This window comes from Sphaerodactylus townsendi, linkage group LG03 (assembly GCF_021028975.2).
Source record: "Sphaerodactylus townsendi isolate TG3544 linkage group LG03, MPM_Stown_v2.3, whole genome shotgun sequence".
Taxonomy (NCBI): Eukaryota; Metazoa; Chordata; class Lepidosauria; order Squamata; family Sphaerodactylidae; genus Sphaerodactylus; species Sphaerodactylus townsendi.
This window is the reverse complement of record NC_059427.1, coordinates 138,649,846-138,668,828: the sequence shown is the minus strand read 5'-3', so window position 1 is coordinate 138,668,828 and position 18,983 is coordinate 138,649,846.

Sequence of the window (18,983 nt, the reverse complement as noted above, 5' to 3'; positions counted from 1 at the left end):
TAAAATAGGTCCACCTTAGCTTCAGCAAGTCTTTCTCCATGTCGTTTATCAGACATGAAAGAAACCACAGTGTCCCAGAGTGTAACAAAACATTGAAGACAGTTTCCCTTGGAAAACCACCTCACCTTGGAATGCAGATGCGGTGGCCAGAATTTTCCTCACACAGCTGGTCAAAAAGTTGATTCTGAAGAGCATGGAATTTGATGGAAGTTTACAGCCTTTATAACAACTGAAAGCAAAAGATTGAGACATCCACCTGAGCTTTTATTTACTAGGTGTTTCCTGTGAATCACGCAATTAATAGTAAAGATAGAAAGTATAACCCTTTTTAGATGGACGATGAATCCTCTGTATTGACCAAACATAGAAGCAGCACCATCAGCTGCACAGGCAGTTATATTCTCCACTGGAAAATTGTTCTCACTGAAGTAACTTTTGTCTTGTTAAAAAATAGACAGTCTTTTAGTATCTGTTTTAATTCTCCTGGCAAACAACATCTCTTCCATCAGTTTGTTTCCATTCTAGAATCTCATAGAAGCCATGAGAAGAACGTCGTTATCGTGTAAAGTAGTTTTGTCTATTCATAAAGAGATTTTTTTTGGACTGGATTGAACTGACTCTCTTTGATGTCCCATGACAGTTCATCGATTCTTCTGGCAACAGTAGAGTTACTCAAAGGAATTGCCTGAATTGTTTCTTTGGCACTCAAATTCACGACATCAGATATTATTATAGACATAGAAGGCAGGATAAGGGACTCACCAATGTTGTATTTCTAGTTTTAGGAGTTTGCTAATTTTGTATGATGTAACAAGACCCTTTTCTAATTTCTGTGAGGTTTGAATAAGCATCTATTTAATCATTGACCTTCTCTCGAAATTCTCTTGAAGATTTTTGAAGAAATCCAAGGGTTTATCTTCCTTCTCTGTGTGAGAGGTATCCAAATGTTTTTGCAATTTGCTGGCCTCATGCTTTCATTTGAAAATGTAGTTCAAACACATGAGCAAAGATCGGTTTTGTGGAGGTGTGATGAAACCATACAACAAGTATTCCACCAAATAGTGCCAACACTTTTTTTTTCATCAAGGAGCTCATGGATAAAATTATTTCTGAAAATAATAAAAATAATAATGAGGCACTTCATACAAAGAAAATAATGAATAAAGGACAGAATAAACAATAGAAAAATCCTTCGCAATTTAAAAATAAATTAAAAAAACGTTACCAAACATAAACACAATATGAAAGAACTTGCACTAAACTGGCCGCTTACGCCAGTGAAGTAAGAGTGAAGTAACTACACTCTATGTACCTTGCCCCATATATATATAGAGAGAGAGAGTGTGTGTGTGTGTATATATATACACACATATATATATACACACACTCTATGTACCTTGCCCCATATATATATATATGCAAGGCAGATTTCTAGAACATCTGACCGTTATCAAAACCCAAGAATGGAATTTCATAGAGCAGCTAAATTAATTTATTTTAAAACCCTTCACAGACATACATAGACTTGTGTGTGTGTGTATGTATACAAAAAGAGAGCAATTGATGACGTCATACGCAGCAAAAAGGTTATTTTGTTGGTTCAGGTACCAGGATGCCCCCCGCCCCCGCCATAAACTCTTTGGCTCCCCTTCTCACATTTCTCAGTCTATGGTTTTCTTCAAATGTGCCAGAGTCTCCCAGCGGGTAAATGGCCCCCGTTGAGAATGGCTGGTCTAAAGCACCTTTTTCCCAGCAGCAGACTTCAGTATTATGGCACCCAAAGTCACACTGAAGAAGTGGCTGTAAGTGGGTCAGTTGCTGCTTCTGTTAATTCTTGAAGTGTTTGGTAAAACAGTGCAGAAAAATTAAAAGTGTACATTTGTCCTCAGCACTAGCCTCAGAATTATGAGCATATTTGGATTTGATGCTTCTTTGGCAATAAACTGCATACGGGCATTTTGATTGCTTAACTGCAAAATATTCTTGGATGGGAAACCCAGTTTCTCAGTCCTGCCTGCGGCGGATGGACTCATACCACAATGTTATCATATCTGATCTTCCAAGTGCCCAGGCAAAATGGTTTATGTTGTTTCAGATGAGTAGGTCATGAGATGGAAAAGAATCCGCTATGACACAGAGTATTTTGCTCTATGGCAAAATATATTTGTAAAATTACACACTTGGCGAACATCCCAGTGAGCCATACACACGCAGCACAGCACTCACTTTTCCTCAGTCCCAATCCTCTCCTCATCTTAACTTTGGATTGTGTTTCCAGACAGGGAGATTTTTAAACCCTTTACCCCGTCAAGCTCCTGTGTCTTTAACTGTTGCATAGCTAGGCCAGTTCCGGGCACAGATGGCACAAGTGGCTGCTTGTAGCGCCATGATGAGAGAGCATCAATTGTGCCCTAGTGGCCCCCAGCTGGCCCATCCCATTCCTTCCCCGTTGGCCATCCTCCTTCCCTCTAGCTGTAATCCAAGGGGGACATGTATATCTTCAGCAAGTGCTTAACAATTAAGGGTGGCGCTTGGCAAAGAGATCAGTCTTCTACTGATGATGGCCAGGGAGAAGGGGAGGAAGGGACAAAAATGACTGAGAACAGATTAAGGCTTTCTATTTGTCTCTAGCCTGCCAATGTGTTTCTCTCTCCAGCTATCATGAAGCAAGTGCCCCCTCTAATCTTTGTGGCTGCTCCCTCCCTGTTCCTGTGCTGCTGCCCAGCTCAAATAGGTTGCAGAAACTCTCTGCAGTCAATTGGAGCAGCAGAGGAGGTTTCTTCTTCCCCAACTTCTGCTGTTGGTGCCTGGCTTCAAGATGCCCTGTCTTGGAGGTGGGCAGAATGAGTGGGAGAGGGCACCTCCACTGCTGTGCCCCCACTGCTTGGAGTGGTACAATTAGATGAACCAACCCAGCGTATAAGAAGAAGAAGAAAGTCCAGCTTTTCCATTCATAATATTTGCAAAACAGGAAAAATCTTTCCTTGGTGAAGTGGGCCCCACACTGGCTGTTGCATGAACCTAATAGCAGAAGCATGCGGTAATGCCTGTCCATGGTTAACACCAAAAACAGTAGCTCTGCACTATAATATCTTCCTGCCTTCCTGTAATAATGAGACAATTTTGCATTGTAAGTTTCCTATACCCTGACAAGTTTCTTCTACAACTGACTATTCTTATTTATTTATTTATAACCCATTTTATTTTTTTTTTAAAGTCCACAGGGTAGACTATTGCATGCAGTGGATGGAAACCCCACAATATAATAATTTGTCTTACAGTCATTATGATGGAGAGAGGAAGAATATGCAAGGGTGTTGGTTTTGGTGGTGGTTGCTCAGCATCTACATGGTTTTGGCCTTTGATGTTGAATATTTTCTTGTTCCTCTTGGCTGTTCCGAGGCAGCTGGCTGATCCTAGAATAACCAGGAAAACTGTTCAACACACCTGGCTTTGTACAGCAGGAGCTCTAGACACCCTGATACAATGGCAGGATATCCTTGACAAAGATTTGTATCCAAGTTGAACATCTGAGACTGGAAGAAAAAGGTTGTAGTTTGCATCTTTGGTGCTTTCCCTCAGGATTCTTCTTGAAGGAATCTTCCTAGTTTGGTGACACTTAATGTACTACTGTACTTATTTCAGATTCTCTTGAGCATTCTCTTCAATCTCAAGTCAATAATTTCTTTCATTAAAATGCCTTTTATCCATTGATATTTGAAAGATTCAGTGCATCTTTTCTGATTTCTTTGTGTACCAGGTTTGTACCTTCTTTCTGGTAATCTGATAATTTACCATCTTTGAGGAATCAATGATCCGGACCTGCTGTTTCTCCCTCCTTGGGTCACTGACTGCCACTGTAATATGAGACAGAGACATAAACCAACCAGACCTCAAACTGAGGCCTTATTTTTTGAGAGCCACTGTGACGTAGTAGTTAAAGTGTTGCGCTAGGGCAGTGGTGGCGAACCTTTGGCACTCCAGATGTTATGGACTACAATTCCCATCATTCCCTGCCAGCATGCCCAATTGGCCATGCTGGCAGGGGCTGATGGGAATTGTAGTCCATAACATCTGGAGTGCCAAAGGTTCGCCACCACGGCGCTAGGGTGAGCCAGATTCAAACCCCCACCCATTCATGAAGCTCAGTTGGGTGGTTTTGGTCCAGTTACCTTACCCTAACCTTCCTCATGGGGTTGTTGAGAGGGTAATATGGGTGAAGAATAGCAAACTATTTGTGCCACACCGAATTCCTTGAATAGACTATGGGTTTAAAAAAATGACAGATCAGTTTATTTTTACTCTGAGCCACTGAATCTATAGTTAGAGATTCTAGGAATGCGTGAAGGGACAAGTAGGACTACACAGTTCCTAACTCACCTCCTCCACATTTTAAGTTTGGAATAGAGCCCATGTGCATATGTACAGAGTCCGTACACCAACCTCAATAAGAATGCCTGAAAGTTGGAATTGAGAACAATATACTTGATTTTAATCTTGCATTCAGTCCTTCCTCCAAGGAGCTTCCAGGTAGCGCTAGGCGGGAGCACAAATCTCAACAATCAAATGCATAAGTAGGATAATTTTTAAAAAATAATTTGAAAATAAAATATGAATGAGCAGTGGCTTTGCCTACAAAGTGAAAAGCAGGATTTAGCTTAATCTTCTCCAAACTTAGAACTGATAGTTAACAATTGATTTATGAGTGCTGTTGCCACTCTTGAAGAGAACTGCAAGTAATTAATGAGGCAGTAAAAAGGTAATAGATATAAATTACAGGGGGGAGAAGTCTTTGTTGTACCAGATTGTACTGTGCTGTAAATGTATAGGACCTTGCCTATTAAGATGGACATTATTGTTTTCTTATAGGGATATAGTGCCCTGTGCAAACACTCGGTATCAATTCCCCTTTAACTGTTTTTTTGTAAAGGTATGACTGAACAGCAGAGGACTGTTCTAATGTGGAAGCGACCGCTGTCAGATCAGAAAGTTTCCTGCTGCTTCTGATTGTCTGAAATTATTTTGTTTTGATACAGAGCATTTTCGTTATTTACAAATGGACATGGTTAGGGTCACATTTTGATTAGCAGATTTTCAGCTGTGTTTTGCTGATTACTGGAAAAGAATAACACGATACCCTTTGCAGGATAAAGATACTAGATTTGGTCATTCCTTCACCATTTCCTGGACCATCTTTGTTCTAGAATGCTCTGCTTGGGGTCCTAGTGCTTTAAGGACAGAACTAGGTCGGCACCAGGACCAAAATAGAGCACTCTAGAACAAAGGCAGTCTTAGAAATGGCAGATGAATTCCAAATCTGGTGTCATCTTTATACTGAAAAGGGTATCAGAAAAGTTGAAGGCAGCAGGAAAGAGGAAACTGACTCTATGAAGGAAGCCACAGCCGTCAGTTACAAGTTCTAAGCAAGGTTATTAACGATAGGCTGTTTTGAAGAACATTGTCTCATAGGGTTGCCCTCAGTCAAAAGTGACTTGACAGCACTTAACACACATACATTGCTAATCATACCCCCTGATCATCCAGTGGAACATACTCCAAGCTTTTAATGATTCCAGCACCAACTGTAATTCCTTTTGTTTGAAAGAACTCTGATCCAGTGCATCAGTGATTTCATCTAAAAAATTGGACCTCCGGCTCTTCTCTTCCCATGTAGCTGAGCGGAGGTAGTCTCTTTCTAGGTCTGGATCAAACCCATCCACCTTTTTGTAGTGTTCATATGCTCGATGCACTTTCTCCTGAATGCGATGAAGCTTCTTGGAAATGTCCTGTAAAGATGGAATTCAGACTGCTGCAGAGCTTATACAGAATAGTTCTAGGAGACAGACCACTCTTTGGTTGTACAACTTTCCCCCGCCCCCTTTAAAGATACTAAAGCCTGAGCCTAAACACTTGTTGGAAGAACTGCTACTGGAAAATGTTGCTTCGTTGCAGTTTTGATGGCAAAAGCTAGTAAACCCTTAAGGGTATATTATACTAAGAAATGTTTTATTTTTATTTTACTATGATATGTTTTTTGCCTGCTGCCAATCTGAGTCTTAGGAAGAAGGAATGGGGGTATGTGTGCGTGCGCAAAATGTAAATATCAAATCATTCGCCTGCAGAGGTCTCCCACCTCCTCATCTGGGCCATTCTGAACTACCCTTTCTTTTCCTCAGACATCATCAGAGGTGGGATCCAGCAGGTTCTCACAGGTTCCCAAGAGTAGGTTACTAATTATTTGTGTGTGCTGAGAGGGGGTTACTAATTGGTGATTTTGCCACGTGAGTTTTGCCTTAGTTATGCCCCTCCTCTCAGCACGTAGGAATCCCAGAACTGAAGCAGTTAGTAGCAGGAGGTGCAATCTCAGCTGAGCGCAAGGCAGCCCTCAAGCTTCGTGTGCATTTGTTTCTCTGCCCAAGGACCGGTCACCCAGCTGGCCTGCGTCATTGCACCACAACCCAGCCCGGAATGCCCCCGCCCTGTCGATTGCCCGCTCACGTATTGTTATTACGCCACAGTTTGAATCCCACCACCATGGGAACCTGTTACTAAAATTTTTGGATCCCACCACTGGACTTCAGAGATATTTGTGCATCTTCTGTATGTGAGAAGAACTCTGCTTTATCTACAAATTATTCAACCTGGGTTCATGATGGAAGCTCTGCAAACATGGTCTTTCCACTAAATAAATCCCCCGGCATTTTCTCAGTTTCACTATATACCTTCTTTGCTCTATCCAGCTGTGCTGTGTCGATTTTATTCAGTACAGTCCTCACAGAATGAGGGATATCGATGATGGGGATATAGGTCATATCAGATGTGGACTCTGTGACCTCGAGGGTTTCAGGTGGTTCTTCCTCTATGCTTCCTGACTTTGATGAAGAAGATGAAGAGTCTTCAGTATCTGCCTTATGATATACGGTTGGCAGCTTGTCCCATGCAACAAATTTTTGGGAATTCATGACTGTAGCGTAAGGTGAGCCTGACTAGTTCCTTGTCAGGCTGTTGAGGGGAAAGGGAAGACTTGGTTTTTTCAAAAAGTTAAGTGCTTTCTGGCTGTTAAACAGAACCTCATCACTAGGAGATGAGCAGAATCTGTTTCTTTCATTGATGTCATAACTGCCATTCTATAGCTTCTAAACCATGACATCATTGGAAGGGCAACAAATATTTACATAAAAAGAAGCCCCATGGAACAGAAACTATGAGCTCACCAGGAAGTACCATATGAGAGGCCCTTAGAATGCATCAGTATCCTAGGTAAGCAGGTAGCCAGGTCAGCAAGAGAGTGATCTGGACATGTATGGTGCTGTTAATATTGTGATTTTGCTTTCTTGTCCAACATCTGAATGTGAAAATCAGCACACCTGTACACTATAAATCAGATATGAGAAAAATAGTGTTGCTTACCATAACTGTGTCCATCTAATGGCTCTCTATACAGGCACATGAGGGGACTGCACTTGTGCAGGGCAATCCCAGAGCATTTTAGTTAGTTTTGTAAGAGTTTAAAGTTGATAGTTGAGTGCTCCCCTCCCCCCCAGTTAAACACCTGGGCTAGCTGCTCTTCCTGCCCAGGATCATGTTTCTAGGGGGGAAGGGTGCACTCTCTCCCTCCCGATCTCCCTTCTCCGCTTTGGGAGTCACCACTTGAGCCAGATGACAGCCTGCAGCGACATTTTGGTCCTCTTTTTCACCCATGCTGTCTTAGTTCCCTGTCTGCTTATTTATGCAATGGGTGGGGAGGTACTTAATTTCCTTTATTGCTACAGCTGTGCCCCTGATGGGTCCCACTGGTTGTCTCTTTCTTCCTCTCAATCTCATTGGTCCGTGATGAGTTGCTGCTGCTTATTCACCCAGATACTGTGCCTGGCTTGGTCTCACTCAACTGATCTCCTTTCAGTGGCTGCTAGAGTCTCTTAGATGTCTCATTCCTTTAACTGCATTCTTACATTATTGATCCCTATACAGGGCAGTAGACATTCATCCATAAAGGTATTACACTGAAAACACAAAGTTGATTCAGTGATGAACTGAACTCATAATGACCATGATAGTGGTGTAACACTGCCAACCTCCAGGTGGGGCCTGGTATTGCAGTTGATCTTTAGACTACAGATTAGTTTCACTGGAGAAAATGACTGCTTTGGAGGGTGGACTCTATAGCATTGTACCGGGCGAAGTCCCTTGCTTCCCCCTAGCCCCGTTCTCTCCGGAGATTTCATGCTATTTCATTTTTGGTGCCTATCCAAGTAAGTTTTTATTCCTGTGATTTTGTTTTCTGTGGAAATAACAGGGCACCTTTTTGTTTTGCTTGGATCAATAATTGAACTTACTTTCATGTTAATAAACATGAACATTTTAATGTTAATAAAATGTTGATCCTGCAGACAGTCATGTCAAACAAACATCTCCAAGTGTCTGGAGCCCTATACTTTTCTCCATCACCCTCCAGCTATCGACAGCAGTGTAACTAGTTTCCTCTATAGCTAACAGGAAACCTAGTTAGAATTTGACACCAATGCCTCTTTGCAAGAGTGCAAGTTCTTGATGAAATTGAAACTGCCCACTGTTACTTCCAACAAGAGGAAGTGGAGCTGTTTCCATATCTGATCTGGGCTGCTTTTACACAAAGTTGAAAGAAGATCGCTCTGCTTTGAGAACAGCAGTGAGCAAGAAACGCACATGGGAATGGCATTCACATACCCTGCCCCGATGCTTTTCAACACTGATGTTGCTGCTCCATGTCTTTCTCATTACGCAGGCACAAAAGCACCAACCTGATGTTAACCTTTCCACCACTACTGTGGCCAGGTAACCCCCTTCCCCAACATCTGAGCCCTGCCTCATAGCTGAGATGCTGCCAAATTGTTTTCTATATTTTTAAAAAGCCGTTAAAGGGTTAAAAATGTGGGTGAAATGCCACAGCTGGGTGATGCCATTTAGAAGGTGGTGCTAAGCTCCCACTCCCATACAGTTAGCTGCAGGCAAATCTTTCACATGGAGGCTTTGTCTGCAGCCAGCACCTTGCTTGTTCCTTTTTAAGTTGGAACAAAGAAAGTCTAAAAGGAAAGTCCCATACAGCATAGTTGGGAAAGGCACCCCAATAAAGCAGGAACATGCATTCCATCTTGGACATGTGTTCCACCTGGGCGGGGGGATGTATCCCTGTGTTGGAAGCTGCTTTCATTCAAAGCAGAATTGGGGGCTTTTATTATATCTGATAGGAAAGAAGGCAGCATTGTATCGCTTGATCTTGTCAGATCTCAGAAACTATGCCTGGTCGGTACTTTGGAGACCACCAAAAAAGACTGGAGAGGGGCAATGGTAAACTACCCCACTTCTCATTTGCCTTGAAAGCCCTTTAGTGGGGTTGCCATAAGTCAGTTGTGACTTGACAACACTTTACGCATACACTCTCATCATATCTGATAAAATTAACCAGTTGAGCATGTACAGAAATAAAGATTAGTTTGCTTAGATTTCAGAGAAAACCAAGTCGCTGGGTTTTAATAAGGATGCGAAGCAGTGTTAGTTTTACCCAATAGAATGAACAAAGTTATCAACATGGGGGAAATGAGATTGGAACATGAATGAACCCATATGCCTTTCTCTGACATCCTGGATCAATTCTAGGTGTTGATGATGAGATACTTGTATATTGTCTTTGTTGTAGCCAAATGTGGTAAAATGGAAAAACAAATACTATTAGAGTTCTTGGATTGAAGACATGGGTGAAGAAACAGACATTCAAACAGAAGAGACTTTAGATAAATCCTGGTGCTCTTGTTCAACCTGTGTCTCCTTGGCAAAGTACTTCAGGAGCAGTGAATATATCACCGAAGAAAAGTTCTGAAATGGAACAATATGATAATGGCTAACCACAGAGCACTAGCTCCTGGAAAGTTGTGTTGTTTTCAGTGTACCTCATTCTAGCTGCCATATGATGTTGACAGTTTTGAGATCAACCCATTCTATTCCCTCAGTATAGATATACTGTGGTGGTAGCCTGTTGCCAACGCTGTGCAAATGCATCTCAGGTACAAGCAAAAGAGACAAAGAATGAGAAAAAGTTGTCCAGGACAATGTTGTTGGGGAATGTGGAATATTCACGTATACACTCAGGCATCTCATGGAACTGCTGTAAAGATTTATTTTAAAAGTTGTTTTATTCTTCCTAAATTAAGGAAAAACTGTTCCGATTCAAAGGAGAATTGTGGGGGAGGGGGGAAGTAACGGTAATCTTCAGAAATGTGAGAGTTCATTTTGTGAAGGTTATAAATCAGTTACTGATTTGAAATTCAAGACACTTAAAAACAAAAGAGACAGAATTAATTAATCTCCATCAGGCTAAAGTGACTGCAATTTGCATTCTGTATTGTTTTTCTAGCATCTTGTAGTCTAATATATATATATATTTGTTATTTTTTTAGGGAGGAGTCCGGCCACTCCCTCCTTCTGGGGAGGTTTTAATGAATTTTAATGAATTGGGTTACGGGATGCCGTTATTATTGTTTTGACCACTGTTTAAATGGTTTTTAATGGATTTTAGTAAATATGGTCACTATTGTGACCCTTGTTACATACTGTATATAGATAGTGTTGTGCACCGCCCAGAGCCCCTTGGGGATGGGGCGGTCTATAAATTTAAATAATAAAAAAATTAAAAAATAATAATAGAGAAGTCAGTCAAATCTTTGGACGAGAGCTATGAATGGGGAAGAGGCCCAGATTTGTGGGGGTGGGGGTGGGGGTGGGAAGGGCCAGATTTGTGGGAAAATGTGAAATCTTAAAATATACATAGGGTTTTTTAAAAAAACTAAACAAATGATAAAAGGAGGGTCTGAGGTTTTAAGCAACGAATTCCTTCAGTGGCTATTGCAGGCAACCACAGCATTCAAGGTTAGTTTCTATGAGTAAAGACAAGGGGAAAAGGTAGAATCCTTTCCAGGCTATTTTGGCCTTTGAGATTGGACTCCGAGGTCAGGCCTGACTAGGTTTGCCAGCTCCAAATTGGGAAATTCCTGGAAGGATATGAGGGTTGCCAGAAGAGTGGAAATAGAAAATACTGTGGGGAGGGGAATACAAGGGATGTGTTACCCAGCAAGCTCTTGAGGATTAATTATCATGCAAGTAGGCCTGGCCCAGTGACTGGTACCACACAACTGGCCCACAGTTTTCTTAGGGAGAAGCTGCTGGGGGTTGGGAAAGCTGAAGTCAGAAGGGTAGATAAAGGTAAGTTGGCTGTTGGGTGGGAAAGATATTGGGTTGCCAACTCCAGACTAAGCAATACTTGGAGATTTGGGAGGTGAAGCCTGGGGAAGGTAGTTTGAGGAGGGGAGGGACCTTAGATTTCACCCTCCAAACCAGCCATTTCCTTCAGGGGAACTAGGGATGCCAACCTCCAGGTGGCAACTGGACATTATGGTGCCCAATATTTCTTTACCAAATATCAAGCCAACAGAAGAGAGTTTTAAGTAGCTTTATTTGTAAAGAAAGGGGAGCTGTCCCCACATGTCCACCAAAACAGTATATCCACAGCATGTTTATTCCCTTCTCCTGAATGCGCTACACCCTCTCTGTTCCCCCATTGGCTAAGGGTACTTATAGTCACAACTTTCCGGTCCGACTATTTACATGTTCCTCCTACATAGTGGCCTACTTCCATATTCTTCCAGTATGTTCATTATAATACAGTTTGTCGTCAGAGCAGGAGAAGTTAATGTGCACTAGCCCATTAAGCATGCTCAATACGTACAATCTGAAGCCTTGCCCTTCAACTTAGTCATCCAGCGGTCTTATCTTGTCCTGCCACAAGCACCCTCTCTTATGACCCATCTTCTCATTTCTAGTAGAAAACACATTTCTCGTTTATCACAATATCACTTAAAATTACAATTGATCTCCAGATCACAGTTCTTTTCAAGAAAATGGCTGCTTTGGAGAGTGGACTCTGTGGCATTATACCCTGCTGAGGTTGCTTCCCTCCCAAAACCTCACCCTGCCAAGGTTCCATTCACAAATCTCCAGGTATTTCCCAACTCGGAGCTGGCAATTTTAAGGGAGAACTGAGCTGTTTAGTTGGGAAATGTTGCAATTCCTGGAGACCACTAGGCCACACCTGGAGGGTGGCAGCCCTAGAAGGAAACAAGGAAGCAGAGAAAAGGAGAGAGGCTACGGTGGCTTTCAGGAAACAGAAAGAGGAAATAGTAGGGGAGAGGGGAATGAGATGCCTCCTGCATATTCTTGCAGGTTTTGACTTGTCCTCTGGGTTTCTGTCTTAACATTGGTGTCTTGGGTTGCAACTGTTTTTCACCTACTCTGTGAAGGATACACGTTTCACAAGATTTTCAAGATCATTATCCTGTTCTTTGCATAGGCTTTAAATGGCAAACAGTTTTTGTCTATGGTGTTGCTGATCTATTGATCATGGTGAAATGGCTCTTTAAGAATAACATGTAGAAATGTTATCTGTTCCAATGTAATTAGCAGAATGGTAGCAGCAGTATAAATGAAAATCAAGAAAGGGTTTGCTAAGAAATGGGCAGATCAACAAAAAAGTACAATTCATGCTGAGGCATGTTAGGAGTATAGAAAGTTGATGAGAAAATGCCCATTTAAATGCCCAGAAGAAGTTGGGATGTTTCATCATGTGTGGTAGACATGCAAAAAAAATTAAAAGCATTGGATAAATGTATATAAAATGCAAAAAATAGCAACTGAAGATTAACTTTCCAGTCAATGCAAAGATAATGTTATTAGGCATCCTTCTGGAGTATTTCCCAAAAAATCTTAAAGAATTATTTACTTAATAACAGCAGCCAGAATAACGCTGGCATCTAGCTGGAAAGCTGAAAGATGTTTGAATATAGAATCTTGGGAGGAAAAAGTAAGAGTACACCACAACGGCTAGATTAATAAATCTTGTAAATAGACCGTCTAAACACGAGTTTTAATAAAAAGTGGGAATTGTAATTTTTGTATGTAGCTGAATCAATTGTTTTTAAATGGGTTAACAGGGATTAAAAAATGAATAAGCAAAGTTAGTAGCCAAGACTATAAGTAATTGTTAGTGTTTATTCAGAATATACAAGTTGGTGTTATTAGTAGAGAATAATGTTAGGGAAAATATATTAGAAGAAACTCTCTCAAATTTATATCATTATATGTAGTAATGCACTGCTGACCCAGCAGCACCGTGGTAGAACGTTGGTGGGGGGGGGATGTAGTAATGCACTGCTGACCCAGCAGCACCGTGGTAGAACGTTGGAACGCCAACGGACCTACGGCCTTCTGGTCGCACCGCACCCCCACTCCTCATCCCCCTATGAGTCACGGGTCATGAACTGTCTCACTCAGTTCACTGGGCTTAGGGACAATGGTCTTGCCTCTAGGTGAGGGATTAGGCTCAGACGCTTTTACGCCTTTCCTCTCAAGACGTAGCCAGGTGTGATCATGCATCACATGATGATCTCCTCCCACCTCCCGGCCTCCTCAGCTCTCCCGGAACTCCCCCCCCCCGGGTCCCTCCCTCCTACACTATAGAATACTGTGTTGTGCCAGAGACCAGTAGCTAATAGGCAGAGTTGTCAGGATCACGAACTCATTCTCTTCCTGTTGCTGACGCTCTCCACTCAGATAGGGTCCCTCCTCCGCGTCTCACCTATTCTTATAGCTGTAATTTACCTCCCAGGGGATGACTACAATTATATTTTGTTGAAAATTAAGATCCATTATGTTTGTTACTTGTTAATCTAATACGATACTTTTTGAATATTAGTCCCCCCCACGGCGGATAGCGAAACCGTCCATTCACATTGTATGTGTATCACAGACTACCTTGATAGCCTGAAACAACTATATCCTATGACTGAAATAGTGGTAGCGGGTGACCTTAATGCTCGAATTGGAGGTAACGAGACTGCCCTGATTACATCCTTGGGGCTTGAACTTGATACCCTTCCCTGGTTCTTCTCACTTCCTAGGCTCTCTAAAGATAATAACTCAAATATAGCTGGGAAAGAGCTAATTTCTTTTGCCATACAGAACAATCTATGCATATTAAATGGACTTACCTCAATTTAGTAGCCTTGGAGAGGTCACCTTTGCCATTAGGAAGGGGAGTAGTGTGGTTGATTATATTTTAATATCCCCAAACCTTTTTGACATTGTAGGTGAATTCCAGGTATTATTCCACCATTTAAGTGACCATCTGCCTCTTTCAGTTATATTGTAAATATAAAACTTCCTCCCCACCCCCAGTCGACATTGTGTTGAAGTGAGTTTGCCAAATCACTTACTTCCTAGAGTTAGATGGTCTGGAGGCATTGGAGCACAAAAATTACACAGCTTCTCAGCTCTCAAGAGCCGAAGCAACTGAGGTTGGAGCATGCTAAGTGCTCCATCCCCTGATGAGATGGTTTTAAAACTTGATGACATCACCAACAAAATTAAGGCAAGGATTTTAATCCAACAGTCCCAACACAAGATTGTATCCTTCGCCTGACAAATTTCCACTCAGGTTGGAATTCTGCCACTTCTAGGAGTATGGCCATAAAACACTCACTGCGGGAAATTTACAAAAACTATAAAAGCCAAAAATGGGATAGCCTGCCCACATCTTACTTTACATTAAAAACTCAATTAGCATTGCAACTACGGACTAATCAACAAGAGGCAATTGATCGTTGCTGGAATTCCCTGATTCAATCAGTACAGGACAACGACTCTAGAAGATTCTGGAAAATAGTCACTGGTGGGCTTAGAGATAACAGCATCCTTCCTTCTAGTATCTCAAGATCACAATGGTATGAGGTTTTTTTTGGAAACAATGGGGGAGTGCCAGAATTCTCATTCCACCCTGGTTCATGTTCTACCTTCTGACAACCCCTGGCCTCCCGTGTCCTCTCTTGAGATTGGGAAACTTATAAGCCAACTTAAACGAGGTAAAGCTGCTGGTCCTGACACTCTTCTTCCAGAGTTGTTTATAGTATTTAGGGAATGGTGGTCCCTTATATTGGCACAATTGTTTAACATGGTTAACCAAACAGGCATAATTCCCACTGTGTGGAGTTACTCAATTATCATCCCTATCTATAAGAAGGGTGACCCTAACAGTCCATCTAACTATAGACCAATCAGTCTTCTCTCGGTCTTGGGAAGGAAAACTGTATGCCAACAAATACCTCCTTGGGAAATTAACTCAGATTGGATTGTTGGATAAAAAATGTCATAGGAAGGAACAAATTTGGATTCCAAAGGGGTAAGTCCAACCCTCGACTCACTGCCTGGTGTTAGAGTTGCTTCGATAACCAAATATAAGAGGAAAAAGAAAAGGCCCACTTGTATGCAGCACTTTATTGAGTCCTAGAGCATTTGATTTCTGTTAATAGAGAGATTCTCTGGAAGAAGCTTCAGCCAGCCAAGGTGTAGAGAGCCAAAGGGATTTGCTTGAATTAGGTAAGATCCTGCACACAAGCACACCTATTGCCACACAGAGATGTAACATGGAGGGATTGTTAACCCCAAAAAATTCGTTACACAAAAGGGGTGAAACAAGGTTAAGCGCATTGGCTCCTACACTCTTTTAAGCTCCTTTATTAACTGATCTAGCTTCCCACACACACTAAGTGGGGAGGCCCAAGCAATTACATAGTCCAACTCTGGACTCAACTTCCATACCCCTGCTTCTGCTTGTTGCTGATGACCTTGGTTGTACTTTCTCAGCTCCACTTGAGGTCAGGACTGGAGAGAGCTTTTAGAGTGTTGTATAGAATACTGCACACTCAGCGATTTGCAACTTAACTTAGATGAAATCCAAAATTGTGGTATTTACTCCATAAATGGAAAGCCACCAATTGGCCCGGATAGGCCACAGTAGTTTCAAGCAGGTTTGAAGTCTATATAAATACCTAGGGCTTACCCCCTACTATCATAGGGCCTCCTGGACACTACATAGGAATCAGGGCCCATCTCCGCCCGGGCTTTAAAATTAAGTGCTCTCAGCCATTATACGCTTTCCTCTATGGGAAAGGCCGAGGATACATCCCTGCAGCGTTGAGAGCATTTAATGCCAAAGTGAGTCAACAAAATCCTTTAATGGGATCCCCATCTGGATAGGGGCATGGAGCAGAGAGGTTGAAAGGGGTCCAGTCATACTTTCTGCATAAAATCCTTGGCTTGCCCCATTCTATTACCTATGCGGCTCCCCAGCTTAGAAACAGGCCAGCATCGACTGGAAACTCTGGCCTGGTGCTGTACATTCAAGTTTTGGGCCAGGATTTGTTTTAATCGAGATGAACTGGACTATACATCCCAGGGACGCTCCATCCTCCACACACAACCTTAGTGGTGGGTTAAAATCAAAGCCAAACTTAATGAGTTGGGCATTTCTTTGGAGGACCTTGCCAATGCTAACAGAGCAGGAGGTCTATGGGGCTATCAACAAGAGACTTTTTGACAGAGAGTTTCAATGAGATGTTAGAGTAGAATCTCCATGTTTTCCAGATAAATTAGAATCCAGCATTCTTATCAGTTTCTTTACCAGCATGGCAAATTGGCCATGCTGACAGAGGCTGATGGGAATTGTAGTTCCTGAACATCTGGAGAGCCGCAGGTTCCCTACCCCTGTGCTAGAGGAAGCTAATAAAACCTGTTCCCCTATCTCTCTGGGAATACCTGTGGATAGATTAATTGTGGTAGCCCAGTACCTTTTATCTCCTGGTTGAGGCCCGTATGGCGTAGAGCAATCACCTTAGCTAGGTGTAATGCCTGCCTTCTTCCTTTAGCCTTGGATGCCACCTTGGAATCCCGCATAAAGAAAGGAAATGCCCATGTGGCATGGGTTCTGTGGAAACAGTATCTCATATGCTGTTGAATTGTCCTTTTTATGAGATAGGTAGGAAGAAGCACATAATCCCCTTCCTGCATGGAAGTGAAGGCATTACAGATAAACAGAAGGTTATATATCTTTTAAACAGCCACAACTACGAGCTGTTGGAAGCGGTGGCTAAATTTTTAAATGGTGTTATTTTAACTCGTCAGAAATTGTAAAGTTGTAAAGGCTGTTATTATCTTGCTAAGTTAATCTTAAACAATTTATATGCCATTAAAGGTATTCGAAATCAAAAATCGAAAGAATATTAGTCAATATGTGTTTTTAATTAGTTTTATTTTTTTTAAATAAATTTTATTATTTCAACCATATAAAACAATATTACACAATACAAAACAAATTTACAGTAAGACTTCACATAACACATCCATATAACACATATATCTTTTCTTCCTAATTCTTTAACTGGGTGAATAAAGAAATTCCTTTCTCCACAGATTCTTACCTTATTCCCAAAATAATATACTTCGTATTTACTACTCCCTAGCAGCCTTAATTATATGTCTCTAGTTAGAAAAAAATTTTTTTCCCCATAATACAAGCAAATGTATTTGTATATATATTCAAATCCTTATGTCCCTTCATATATATTCAAACGTAAGTCTATAATCAAGTACAAATATATTCATCTCATATCTTATACACTTGCTTTTTTTTTTAATTACTATTTTATATATCCATCTAATCTTTTGTTACAGTAGATATTTTTATATTATTAGTTCACAGTTCTTCTTTTCCTCTTACCTATCCTTATGACTTAACTTTTTTACATGTTACAGTATTTCCACAATATCTTTACATATACTCCTTTCCTTGTATCCATATATTTTTAGCAATGGGGTCCAAGTTTCGGGACCAAAAATCTTTGATGTTTTTATTCTTGATCAGCGATGACAGCTTTTCTCATTTGTTGCATATTCTAGAAGAGTCACTCAACCAATCTTCAATTGATGGAACCTTTTTCTAATTTCCAGTTCTTGGCTGCCAAGTAGCCTCACTGGCCAGTCATATAGAATAAGAGTTTCTTATATTTTAAGTTGATTCCTTGTTTTCTTACACACATGTTAAGTAGAAATAGCTCTTTGCTGAACTTTATTTTATTACCCAAAATTTTTACAATCACAGTATATATTTTTGACCACACTCTGCTATTTTTTTTTTAGTCCCACCAGATATGCTCAGAGTGATCCTATTTCTTCCATGCATCTCCAGCATTTGTTATTTTTTGTTTCTAGCCATCTTTGTTATTTTCGCTGGGCACAGATGCCACCTATAAAACATCTTAACCCAATTTTCTCTTAAATTTATATTTTGTGTAAATTTTATGTCTTTCCATACATATTGTCCTAATTCTTCTAATTCCCATGTTATGACCTATTCTCTGTGCCCAAATAATCATATTGTTTTTTATTCTTCTTGATTCCATTTCTTTTGTTAATAACATTGCATAGACTCCTTTTTTTAATTATATATTTTGCGTCTTTAAATAGAGCTTCCTAAAGGTCACACTTGTGTAATTCAAACCCTTTCTTTTACATCCCAGCTTGAACTTATCCTTCATCTGAGTATATTATGTGAATCTCTGACACTGTTGTCCATTTTACCATGATTTCCTTCCCTTTCTTTAATTTTCCAGTTATTATTAGTCCCTATAACTATAGTATCCTCTATCTTACTGCTATATATATTACTTCCAATTGGTCTTTAATGTTACTGCTTCTTGTGGAGATATTCACCCCTGTGTTTTTATAAGTGTTGTTCTTTTATATTCTTCCCAGACTAGCCTCCAAAGCTTTTCTAATGTAGTGATTGGCCAAATTCTTTGTTTACTTTAATCTTATTATGCCATAAACATGCATGCCATCCGTAGATCAGATTAAACCCCTCCACATTTAGTATATTTCTTATTTTCTAGCTACTATCCACTTCCTTTTTTTTGATCCACCCTACATGGCTGCAGCTTTGGTAGTATATTTTTACTTGGTACACCTTAACTCCTCCTCTTGGACTATCACACATGTTTTTGTAACTAATCCTGGGCTTTTTACCATCCCAAATATATTTTTAATATATCTCCTTCTTCCATTGT